Below are 13710 nucleotides of genomic sequence, written 5' to 3' on the forward strand. Positions count from 1 at the left end.
GCAAGTGACAACATGGATTTTATATCCCTTAAGAACAAACCAAATCAGGAAGTGAGGAAAATTGGTGTACTTAATATTGAGAGAAGAAGCAATTGATAACCTAGCAAAAGACTGAAAAATCTTATTAAATAGTCAAAGATGTGGAATGATCTTTTTTCTATTTGAATTAATAATATTGAGCATACTTTCGGCTAGAAAAAGATAAAAAGGACTTTCTTGCCTCTATTTGGTTAAAATATAAGAAAAATGTTACATTCTGTGTAAGACAGACTTTCAAATTCAGTGTGACGATCATTTGAAATTCCAATCAGGCTGCTTAGATTCTGTTGCTAAAAAAAAAAAAAAAAAAAAAAAAGGCAGTATCTAAAATAAAGTATCTAATAACTACTTGAGGAAAAATATATTTGCTTCTACAGTAGAATGCATCAGATCTATCTGATGATTCTTAGCAAAATTTCGTGGTTTGGTCAGCCCTGGCCAGTTAATAGGATCAAATGCTTGGTTGATTGATTGATTATTTATGCAGAAATCATCATTATGATAAGAAAAAAGAAGGCGACTCAAAGGTTCCAAGTAAGAGGGCATCTGTATGTGGCTAAGAGGGGAGGTCAAGACAAGAGCGGGAGAGAGGGGGTAACTGTGTATATTCCGGTTAGAATAAACTGGGGAGGTCAGCTGAATTTTTCAAGTGAAGCTACAATAGGAGCCTGGTGTTCCCAAACAGCTCCTCAGGTCTATGTTGTCTGTAATCTCAGAGGGATTAAAAATGAAGTAACATTGTCATCCACCCAGATACTGTGACTTAGCTTTAGGCAGACTCCAAAATTCTTAAAAATGCCAGTGCAGTGGCTTCTACATGAACACTGAAAAAAAACCCTAGATTAAGTAGCTGCTGAGATGTGAGAAACACAAGTCAAGGAAAATTCCCTCTGTGTCTTCATGTTTGTTTTTAAAGTATAGGTTCAGTGATATGGATGTGATATATCCATTAAATTCTCTGGTATTTTTTATTAGCCATGAAAACTCCACTTAATGTAAATTCCTTTTAATTTTTCCTAAATTTTGCTCATGATTTTCATTTGTGAATGTAATTTGTATTAGGAAAACAGTACCAAATTGCATTTTAAAACACTTTTCCTCCTATTCAAAATTAATATATTACAGCTCACTGTGTGTATTTGTTAAGTAAGAAGCACTCAAAATCCAATAGCTTAGCCTCTTTTTTGACTAGCATCCCAACATATATTAGGCTTTTCATCAAATAGGAAAAACATTATAAAAGAAAAAATAGTAATAGCCCACAGATAAATGATTTGGCAACTTTCAAGAGGTTAAATATGCTGCTGCCTTTTTATACAGGAATTGTAAAAGGTGAGACCATTGTCTAAGTCTTTTGATGTTGACATCCGTGGAATCAAGGTGGCCTGGATGTCATGTTTTAAGTCAGAGAACAGTTATTAGCTAAAAAGAAAAAAAAAATTAAATTACGGTGCTATATGAACTTTATCTCAAGTGCTTTTCTAAGCCATTTCATAAACAAAAGCAAAGTAATGTAAGATTAAGCAAAAACAAAAAAAATTCTTCCTTTGTTCACACAATTATATCTCCAGAAGATAATAAGTATATGTTGTTTAGGTATCATTTAAGTGCTATCTCAAATGCTTTCCATTCTTGTGAAGTAATCAAGGTTGGCTTACTACACAGTTTGTATATGTATTTATTTCCACCCCAAAATTTTGCAAGAAAAAAGAAGTACCAGGGCCCTTATCTCCCTAACTGACTCTGTAGGAAATATCTTTTTTTTTTTTACCCATGATTTTAGAGATAAAATTAACTCCTCAAAAATAAAATGCTTTCTTCAGAATGTTTGACAACTTTACAAAGAGAAAAATCAGTATTTTATTCATTATTTGCAAATAAAATATTACAATAAAATGCTTGTCCTCATTTTAAATGGATGCACTATATTAACAAACAGAATATTCAAGGCTTAACTCAAATGATTAAAAACTGTAGCTGTCTCATTAATATAGGATTTTAAGGTAATGGCGTACAGCTCATTGGTTCTTTGTGTGAATAATGTGATCAAATGAGGGGGGGGAGGGGAGGAAGGCTAAAAGAATATGGGATCATAAGAGCTTATTTTCATTGCCCATGAGGAAAATATATAGAATAGTATCCCTACCCCCATTTTCCCCCAAAAATGATTTTGAAATGTTGAAATACATCTTTTGGGGCTAGTGTTTGTCAACACTGATGGCTAAAACGTATCTGGAGGAAAAAAACAATGTGCTTATTGATTTGGATTATTACCAACTGACTGTCTAAATTTCTCTTCCACTTGAATTACAAGGGTTATATTTTGATTTTGATTGTAACTCTTGTATGAGTCTCCAGGTATGACGAGACAGGGAGAGTGCGTGCACGCGCGCACACACACACACACACACACACACACCTCTGACCTACTACCTTTAGTCTGTTACCTATTATCAACATATCACACATTTGTCCATTTGAACAGCATCTTTGTTCCAGATCTGTGAAATTATTTCACGAACTATAGTAAGTCCCGTAACAATCGTTATTTTATTAGGATATAGTCCACTTTCCAGATCCAAAAGTAAAATCACAGCGAAAAATGAATATTCCAAGCAAGAACTAAAAGTAATTTAAAAAATCTAACTCCTTACTCAAATTATTTTTTTCTCAAGTGTTTAGACCATTTCTTATCTCTCTCAAGAGTGTTGAAAATCTACATACATGCAATAAAACCTTTAAACCATGTTACCTAAACACTGAATCTACTATGTGAAAAAAATAGAAATCTCACACCACATTCATTTATAGTAATAATTTCATGCTTTGTCAGCATGTCATCTATTATCAAAATTGTGGACAAATATCCAGATTAATTTGTTCAACAATAGGGAACCACTGCATGACAATAGAAGGCTTTTCTTTTCTTTCTTTGTATTCCAAACCCTGTAATATAGGGCAAAAATAAACAAAAGAAATACACATGATATATTTACACAGTGTGCAATCTATGTATTTAAAGAGACAGAGTTTTTATCACATAAAGGTAGCCAGTGTTTTCCCAGAAAAACTGACTCAAAGAAAACCCAAATCAATGTTCAGTAGTCAATGGAACAATTAAAAGAAGTCATTTCTGAACGAGTCTCTTGCACTGCAGCTTAGGATGTATCTTTAGGGTTAAGCAGGCAGCAATGGAGCCTCCTATAATCTCTGCATTCTGGAAGGCAGTTTGCTCCAGGGCCTCCACTGGCTCTTCCCTATGCTTGGTCTCTGCCACTGCTTTGCCCTGCCTCCCTGTGTCCAACGTCAAAATCACACACAGGCAATAGGAAGAAAGCCCTCTCCTTCTGCAGTCATTGTGAGTGATGGCGATGCACCAGCACGATGGTGAAAGTGCCCGAGCCACAGGGCTGCCTCCAATCACTGGCAATTATCAAAGGCTCCCTGAATTCTTCCCTCCGTCCGTCCCAGGCCCTGGGAGGGAGCTGCACTGGGAAACAGAGGCATCCTCAGGAAACCGTTGCATCTTAAGATTTCTATACCGTGCATTTGGAGCCTCTTTTTTCACGAGGATTAGAAAAATACCACCTCACATCTATTCCCAGTGAATGTCACAAATCTGTTCTCAGACTAAAGAATATCCTTTTCAAGAGAAGATGCTAAAAATCCCAAAGCTGACAGCTAATATTTTTGTTCCATTTTAATTAAATGCCTAAAACCCTAAAGGCATCCACAGTATTCATTCCAAGAGTTATTTATCTAGATAAACTGTGTATTAGTGTAGGTGAGAGATTATCATTTTATCACATTTTATAAATTGCACGTGGCTACATGCCTGCATAGCTCAGTCTCTGCTTCCAGCAGATACTGTATTTCTTAAAACATCACAAACAACATTTGATTTTTTATGCTACAGTTTTCAGAAATATGCATTATCACATTTTATTTACAATAGAGGTTAGGTACATAATTCTGCTGTAGAGATGCTGTGCCGGATAATTGTGCTCCAGCTAACCTACCTAAACAGTCTTCAAATGGCAAAAAGATGGACTTATGCTTAAAGTTCTCGATAAGGAACTAAATATATTTTCGCAGCCTCCACACATTCCTGAAGGCAGATCCTGCTGTGGCCGCCTCTCTAAGCAATGCAGCGGGTGTTTGCATATCTGCATAAGATGCTGCAGCGTGGCCAAGTGCTTGAATCCTTTCCAGAACGAGGGCGCATTCGTGATTGGTCCAATTGATCACTGCAGTCACTTGATATTACATAAAAGGTTGGTGTTGAAGCATATGGATTGGATAATAATCAGAGTTGTTCTGACATGGTCTATTTAATAATTCAAAAAGGGAAATTTGAAAATGATTCTGCACAAAGCTGCAGCGCCCGGTTGACACTTTATTTATATCAAATGCTCGTTGTGTAGTTTGTGAGCTGTGCAGATTGCCTGTTCGATGTAGTTCTTTTTCTAAAGCATCAATATTCCAAATCACCATCAGCAAACAATCGTGCACATCACCTGTCACTATGGAAGGGTTGAAGTGTTCAGTTTCTCCGTACACTGAGGTAGCACAAACCAATCGGTAGAAAAAAATCACCATTTGTGAATGTACCCAAAATGTTAACGTAGGACAGGGTTAGAGACTGGGTGAACTTGATTACACAACCTGGAGAGAAAATACTTATTGGTAACAGTCACGAGTGGTCAGAGTGTTTCTATTTCATATATTCTTTATATCGACTTGCTTGAGAAATGCAGGGGGGGAATGCAGCTGGATTAGTGATGCTAACCTCCTCTCAGATGAACATGGACTGGAGCTGTTTCAGTAGGGTGGAAAAAAAGAGCTAGATGTTCATGGTTCCATGGGCTAAGCCTAAACCCTTAAAAAGGCTCTGAGCACGATGGGGGATAGGCAGGCAGAATTTCACACTCCAGAGGTGGGGCTTCCTCCACATCTTTTAAGACCCCTATTGGCCAGTGCCCTTGCTGGTCACCCTTTTGGCCCCCAGGGCACATCTGCTCTCTCACCATTTGTGAACCACATCTCCCACACCTGTGACCTGGGAAGGGCACTGCGATGTATCACGGGCTTTCCTTCTGACTACTCTAACCGAAGAGCTGCCTCAGATGACCCTGTGGAATTTTTAAAAATCCGCTTTGTAAATACCAAGTGGTAACAATTTAAGTTATGAAAAGCAAAGCGAATCGTTATGAAGTTCAGGAAATATATTCCTGTCTTACATTATACTTTTGGTCTCAAAAGCTAATCACAGCGTATAGCTCCCTCACATATATACAAGTTCATGATACATAACGGCAACCGTGGCAAAGGTTTTGACACCATAAACAAGTACAGGTCACATGTTGTAATAATCGCATGTTATTTTAAATGCTAGACTGGCCCCTAATGTTTTTTCTAATTAAAAAATTATCAGAAAGATTTTAATCTTGAAGAAAAGCTGCAATCTTTAGTACATCTTCTAATCTTTTGTATTTCGTCCTAGTAAGAATCGATGCATGAAATATTGACATATATCCAGCCTCAGAATGAACTAATTTAATAGCCATGGCCCAAACTTCTTAGCAGCAAATCAAAATGCGCTCATAAGACACCTGGCTGTCAAAGGTAATGTTTTTCTATGCATAAAATAATTTTAAGAACATTTTCTCTTTTCTGTAAAGGAATCTAAGAAAGACAGATGACAATCAACATGCAAGAGACGTCTAAAGTGAAAATAAAACAAATTAGCTGATATAAGAAGACAGCAAAGTGTGATCACGCACACTCAAAAAGGTCCACCTTTCTTGGCTTATATGTCCTTGATTTCAATCCCCAAACTACTTATAACTCATCACCATTGCTATCTGCTACAGTTAATATTTAAGATGAGATAAGACGAGGTGGGATGCCATTTAACATTCCCCTAAGTTATCGTCATTGGAAATGAATATGCCTATCTGCAGCTTCAAATCATCCTAGCGAGCTTCCAGGGAGACGAGGGGAAATCTGTGCTGTTTAATAAAAACCTCCACTTTTTCTTGCAAGTATTTCTTACCATGATGAAGCAGTTACATTGTGCTCACATGCAAAGTTTCACTCACCGTCCTTGATTTTCTGAAGAACGCTCTGGGTGAATTTAACGAACGAGAAGGTTAGGGACACATGGCATTAAGATAAATTAAGAAGGCCTCAGGCCTGAAATCGTAGGTTCAACCTTTCATTTCTGATCAAAACTTTTAACTCCTGCTAAAGAGAATGTAATCAAGGGGCAACGTGGAAGGTCACAGATGAGGAGAAGACCAGGACATCCATGTGCATGTGACCTTTATCCTGGGATCTGAGTCCAAAAATCTAGATGCTGACCAAAGGAGTTGATAGCATTCTTTCTTGGTCTACCCTCATCCATACTATTCCTTGGTCACTGATTCCACCTCTGATCTGGTCTGTTCATCTCCCATATAAATGAAACAAAGAGGCAAAAAGGAAAAAAAAAAAGACTGCATTACTTTATTTCATATTTGTAACCTAATTTCATCCTGAAAAGTATTTTATAGGCTTCATTAACCCCATTTTATTGATGATGAACCTGAAGCCTAGAAAGTTTAACAACTTACCTGGTGTCAGGCCCCTGATACAGTGGTGAAGCTGGGTTTTTAACTTTGAGCTTAAAGTCTAAGTTCAGTGACTTGTCCCCTAACTAAACTACAAATAATCAATGATAATAAATGAGCCACACACATGTCATCAACTTGGATAATCAGCATCCTCTACTTATATAAAGGGCAGTCCTCCACTCGATTATCTGTTATCTAATAATTGATTTAAATAATGATTAATAAGTACACTCATATTGTCGGTTGTGATTCACAGAACTGAGCCCCTGTCATAAAACATTAATCACAGAAATATGACAGAAGAAACAGAGGATTAGTCAAAGGCTTTCTAAACCACCCTTCCCCAAGACAAAAGTCAACAACATGATTATTTAATGACACCATAGTATTTCTCTGTAGGAGCTTATCTCCGGGGCAGACTATTGTCGCTTTCCCCCATAATGCTGCTGCTATTTTTAGCCTGGCTTCCAAAGATGGAAACTTAGAGATTCCCCTGCCAATAAAGAGCCATCCCATCACTCGCTTCTGCTGGGCCAATGAGAAGCGTATGGGACAGCCCACCTGAAACCATTTCCCGTTCTCTAGCAGCCGCAGGCATAGTCTCTAGAAGTAAACTGCAAAGTATTCCAAGATATACAGTCCTGGAAACTTAAATAAAATGGGTTGGTTTTGCTTTAAAAAAAATTGAACACTTTTATATGTATTGGGATCAATGACGATTTAAAGAAAAACCACCGGTGAATGCTTTTACAACTTCAAATACTGTATTACAAAATTAATGGAAAGAGCACAGAGTTTATAGGGAGAAGACGTGAATTCAAGTTCCACCTCTGCTACTTACTATCCGTGACCCTTAGTGAGTCCCTGTCGGAATGTCGGTGGTCTCATCCTTATTTTTCCACGGGATTGCTTTACAGGTTTATTGAAACAATTTAAACTATGAATTTGCTATGCAATCTAAATTATTATCAAAATTTCCTAATTTAGGGGCGCCTGGGTGGCTCAGTCGTTAAGCGTCTGCCTTCGGCTCAGGTCATGATCTCAGGGTCCTGGGATCGAACCCCGCATAGGGCTCCCTGCTCTGCGGGAAGCCTGCTTCTCCCTCTCCCACTCCCCCTGCTTGTGTTCCCTCTCTCGCTGTGTCTCTCTCTGTCAAATAAATAAATAAAATCTTTAAAAAAAAATTTCCTAATTTAATATTTCTGTAAACTCAGATATTTAAGTAATTATTTTCTAACAGAGAGATCTCTTTCGAAATGAAATCAAGCGTCCCCAAGATCTGAAAAAAATCAAGAGGTATCATTTGATTGTACCTCTCTGCTCCTATCTAAACTAAAACTCCTGTTGTACTCTTTCGTACTCTCTGTAATTTATCTTCACAGCATTTACTGAAGACTCTTAAAAAAAAAGAAAGAAAGAAAGAAAGAAAATTATGGACTATTCCTAACATGTGGGAATACAGAATATCCTCATACTTGCTGCAAATCCCAGAACATTTAATAAGCCCCAGCCTTTCTGGCCACCTTGATTTAACCTCTCACTGATCTGGGCACAAAGGGAAGCTCTTTTATAGTTTATCCACAGATAACCCACTGTATCAAGTTTTTCTCGAGTTTAAAGGATCTCAGAGCACCTCACAGCTTTCTTTCCCCTTTTTGGTTCTATCTCCACTAAGTGTTTTCTTCCTCCCCCTATAGAGGACAACTGGTCAATCCCTCCCTTGGTGACCAGTGAATGGTTCCATCTATACCTAGTGCCTTCAGTATCTTCAGTCCTCCCCGCCAAGCTCCTTTCAGTATTTTCCCAAATAATTCGATCCCGTTCATCGAATAATTTCTAATGTGAGCTATTAACATAAACTGTTCTCTTCTTTTTATATTCAGCATTATTTGTATTATTTGCCAACTGCTTCTCCATTTGACCTATCAGCTCCATGAGGCACCGTTATCTGTTTTTCTCATCACTGAATTTCTAGCACCTATATGTAAGTTTTCAGTAAATATTTGATGATCAAAATTAATAAAGAAGAATAAATAGGAACTAAAGGAGAGATAGGAAAGCAGATCACAATGCAAGTAATTATAGATTTACATCAATTTCTAAGGAAGTTTTCTTTAAGTATCTATGCTTCAGAAGTAGTTACCTTCCCATTTTCCACCCTACTTGAAGGAGGGGGACAGAGAGGAGAAAGGGGAGAGGGAGGGAGAGGAGAAACAAAATAATGTAACAGTCAATATTTAAATTGCATTGGATTTTTTTTTTTGCATTCGATTTTTTAATGAAATATCTACGATTTTCCTCAGTAAATTATTAAATGGCATTTCTATTTCATATATTTAGGTAGATAGTCAATGAATAGGCTTTATTACAGGTGTACATTAGTAAGAAAACCCTGAAAAAAAAAAACAATAATTTTTTAAAGCGCTGGAATTGCTGAAAAAATATTCAGACGCTTTCAGCATTTTGTGTTAAACTTTAACAAATAAGAATGTTATTTATTGATCTGAATGTGGAAATCAATAAAATCCCTTTGATCCTTGTTATGATTTAAAGAATTTCTCAATTTCTGGTTGGAATTAAATCAACATCTGGAGTGGGTGATATATGCCTTTTTTCTGTATATGATTAAAAAAACCTACCAAATGGCACAATAGACTTTAATATTATGGGGAAACGCATCTGCCATTTGGGCTACTTTCATTCTGATGAAATGGTTTGGGGTCAGCACACAGTTGCAGCTCCTAAATGCAAATCACTGCGTGATCCTAGCACATGGAATTACATCAGCGCTTTTGATGAGAGGACAGAATCAATACAGAGGTCAAAAGTGCACAATTGGGAGGAGAGCCGCAATCAGGCACTGGGATTCCCCAAGATTACAATTCCCCTGACGAGACAGAGCAGTTGTAAGAGCGTCCTTAATGTAGGGAGGCTACCTACCGACCATGCAAAGGACTCACTCGTGAGGGTTTTATCTCTGCCCACATTCATCTCTGCACCGACTTGATTGGATTATGCTGCAAAGTTGGCCAACAAAATGCTGACCAAAAAAAAAAAAAAAAAAGAAGACCAAACTTTCAGAAAATCAATACCAAATAATTGCCCAGGCCACGCTGGAAGATAAACTTATCCTACACGTTTTATACCTTCAGTTCTAGAGTGTGGTAAGCCACAGAGCTGAGGGAGCTAAGCTGTTCTTATTGTGCATAATATACCTTTATACATCAGCAGGCAGCACAAATCATTTCCTCCCCCGCTGCTCAATACCCAGTGATTCCATCTCTTCTATATTCATTTTTTGTACCGGACTGATGCCCTTAAATGCTATGCTGCTGTCAGTTCTTGGATAACCCTTACCTGGCAGCCAAAGGGAATGCTTAGGAATGAATCTCTTGTCCCCACAGTAAATGTCTTCCGGTAGTGGACTAGTTTGATAAGTTTAAGAAATAGACCATAATATCAACCATACTGTATTTTCCATAAATTCTGTCCTACAGAATACACTTCTCAATTTATTTTAGACTGAATGGATAAAGGATGAGGTGAAACAGATACGGAGGGCCTTTGTTACTGCAAAGTTTCAATGAAATGATTTTGTCTCAAACAATATTATAAGTCAAGATATCGAACCAATTATAAATATAGCATATATATTTGTTTATGCTTCAGTGGCCAGAGCCACTCTGTTACGTAGATTAGAGCAAGAACTATACGATCCCTCTCATTCCTAAACTGAATTTTCCTTTCCCCCAATAAAAAGGAAAAAAAAAAAAAAGATTTATCTTTTGGGTCATGGCTATGAGTCTTCCATATTATTGGTTCCAAAATGCGATTTCAAGCTTAGACAACAAAGCAATGACCTGGGAAAAAGCAGCTCAGTGGCCAAATGTATGAACTGGTAACTCCCTATTCCAGACACTGTCTTTTTTATTATTGTGTTAAGAAAAATAGATAGCTGAAAATATTTCAATAAAAATAACAGACATGCCTATTCAAAACTCCTCGGATGCTAAATTCCTGCCAACCTTGTACATCTCAAAGATATCATATTCCCATTTATAGAAAAATCTACCACATAATATAATTTGGAGATGCAGGCATAGAACAGGAAGAAAAGCCTGGAATAAAAAGAAACTATGTCAAGGTATTTTAGCATGAAATTGGCTTGAACGGGGGGGGGGGGGGGGCGGGGAGAGAGGAGGGAGTTTATAATCACTGGATTGCATAGTCAGCTCCTTAGAAATATATTAATTTTACATGATTGTTCCTTTGCACTTTATGACAGAAAGAAAGACCCTGTTAACATTAGTCCAGCTTCATCTTTAATCACATTAATTCAGTAACATGTTATAATTGGAAGATGAAAGACTAGTGCTTTATTTACATAAATATAAACGATAAATGAGCAATTTCTGAATTGGAGCAAATCAATACACACTGCATTGTCATGTTGACCTCACTAGCATTGAGGTCAATAAATGTGTGAATCCTCAGAATAATATCCCATCAAAACCAGAGGCAAATCTCCAAGTCTCCAGGGATGTTTCCATCACTCCTTTATCCTCCAGTCTGAGGCTAGCTGATGAATATGTGACAATGTTAGATAGATGGAATGCAATATTTGAAGTGGAGAGGAAAAAAGACCAGGCTTGGTGATCCACTGGCTGATATCTAGCGTATATTGTTGGCTGCAGCTGGGAAAGGGTAGTTAGCATGCTCTTACTCACCAAATGAGTGAACCACAGATGGGAGCTCTCACACTGACGTTTCAGCTGAGCGTCTTGACTTGAGAACCAACAATGCAATTTATTGACAACTGGAAACCTGGCACAAAATGCCATATCTACAGCAACTCGCTAGAATTGACTCTTTTGCCACCACATTGTGCCTTTCTGCCAGGATATTACAACCCTGTGAAGAGTATGTGTTTCTTGTCCTTATTAACAACTCACAACACAATCAAGTGCTTAACATTATCTAGAACTGCTTTAAGAAATTAGACCAGCCTAAGGTTATAAAGAGGAAAAAAAATTACAGCAATCTTAGCAGCTTGTTGGAAAAGAAAGGCAAGATTACTCTTATATAGCTAAATCAAAATTACCCTTGTATAACAACTCATAAATTGCTATTGAAACCATGCTATCCACAATCACCAAATATCAGAATAAAATAAAATCAACAAATACTTATTGACTATCTATAAATTCAGACTGTTCATTAGAACAGAGTTTCAGGATCATTTACTCTTTGAAGGCAATTTATCATCTGATGGCAGATTAACAAAATTAGAAGACTGAGAAGGATAAAAGGATTCATGAGAACCCCTCCTCACCACCACCACCAACCGATAATGCATAAGAAAAAAACGGGCTATTTTATCCCTGAGGCAACTTGAAAAGGAGTTTACTATTGAAAGCTAAAAAATTATCCAAGTAGAGGGGGAAAAAAACAGCCTCTATTTCTGACTACATGGAACTTAAGAATTAAAGGTTATTTAAAAAAAAAAAAAAAGGGATGTGGAAGCATGTTCTAGAACAAATGTTTTCCATGAAAAAAAATTTTAATACACATTTTTGAAAACACCAGATATTTAAAACATGAAGAAATTATTGTTAATTTTAGGTGCAGTAATGGAATCATGGTTGTTTTAATTTTTTTTAGAGTACACATTAAAACTACAAGAAAAAATAATGTCCGGAATTTGCTTTAAAATAATCCAGACAGAGAGAAGTGAAGGATTCTGTGTATGAAACAAGATTAATCATGAATTCATAACTGTTAAAGGTGGTTGACGGACCCATGGAAGAGATTTATTACCATCTTCTCTATACTTTGAATAGGTTTGAAATTTTGTATAATACTTACATGTATACATGTAAGTATATGTACACATGTTTTAAATATGTATAAATTATAAGTGTATATGTATGTGTATACATTTATAAATGTATAGGTATGTATATATAGTGTATATAAAAATTTATATTTAGATATTACATTCATATTAGTAAGATATTGAAGAAGTTTTTCTCCACCTAACACTGAATACTGGTTCTCCAGCTTTTTTTGATGGAAGTCTTAAAGTCTGTCATTCGTGCTGAAATGTTCATGAGTAATTCATTCTATATTCACTAAAGGTCAGGCCCTCTGCTAGGTTTTGAAGGTACAACAATCATGGACAAGTTTTCTGCCTTCACGGAGCTTACGTTCTAGAGAGAGTCAGGCATTTATCAAGTGCACAAATGAATAAGCAAGAAAAGTACAGGTTGCTATCAGTGCTCTGAGGGAAATAAACAGAAATGAGAGAAGGAGGCATTGGGCTAAGACATTTGAAGGAGAGTGGTTAAAGAGTTTCTCTTTGTGAATGTGACTTTGCAGCCAAGTCTTGAAAGACAAGAGGTCAACCATGGAGATGTTGGAAAACATTCAAGGTGGAAGATTAGCTCAAGTAATGATCCTAAAATGGGAATAAACCGGATATGTTTAAAGAACCAAAGAGGGTCAATTTGATTGGAACATAGGACTGACCACACCTGGTCTTGGATTGCATGTGGAGCGTTTGGGAAATAGAGGCTCTGTCTTTATTTCACATATTTCACATGTATTTATTTCACATATGTATCTTTATATGATTTATATCCCATATATGTATATATAAACCTTATATATCACTTATCTATAATATATAAATATTATATATTATATTTATATCTCTTATATATATAAAACCTCCTAATAGAAATACTTATATCTTTTCCATCTTAAATACAAAAATATATAATTTTAAATTTATATATTTGTATATATATAACCTAATAGAAACATGTATATCTTTTTCATCTTAAATACAAAATATTTATAATTTTAAATTTAAAATACATTTTTATTATTACAAAGGCACTACAATTTCACAGAGAAAAATTAGAAAATAAGCAAAAAAGGAGAAAATTAAAATAAAAGACCCATAATTTCCACATCCAGAGTGAGCCACAATTACCATAGTATTCTTTCAATCCTTTCTTTCCATATTTTTGGATGAAATAATGCAAAAAATAAT

The 13710-nt window shown here is 36.3% G+C and overlaps 1 long non-coding RNA gene across 5 annotated transcripts in view; it reads right to left on the reverse strand.

Moving 5' to 3' along the window:
- Positions 1–2578: 2578 nt before the first annotated feature.
- LOC118546384 (uncharacterized) overlaps positions 2579–13710 on the reverse strand; it is a 39695-nt gene continuing 28563 nt past the window's right edge. For 2 of the 5 annotated variants that reach the window (XR_013447875.1, XR_013447874.1), the window contains one exon: positions 12091–13110. This is a non-coding gene — a long non-coding RNA (uncharacterized LOC118546384). Of the gene's footprint in view, positions 6491–10998; positions 11565–12090; positions 13111–13710 lie in introns of those variants that run through there. The other 3 variants (XR_013447876.1, XR_004922567.2, XR_013447877.1) reach the window with 3 other exon arrangements.

This window comes from Halichoerus grypus, chromosome 5, assembly GCF_964656455.1.
Source record: "Halichoerus grypus chromosome 5, mHalGry1.hap1.1, whole genome shotgun sequence".
Lineage (NCBI taxonomy): Eukaryota > Metazoa > Chordata > Mammalia > Carnivora > Phocidae > Halichoerus > Halichoerus grypus.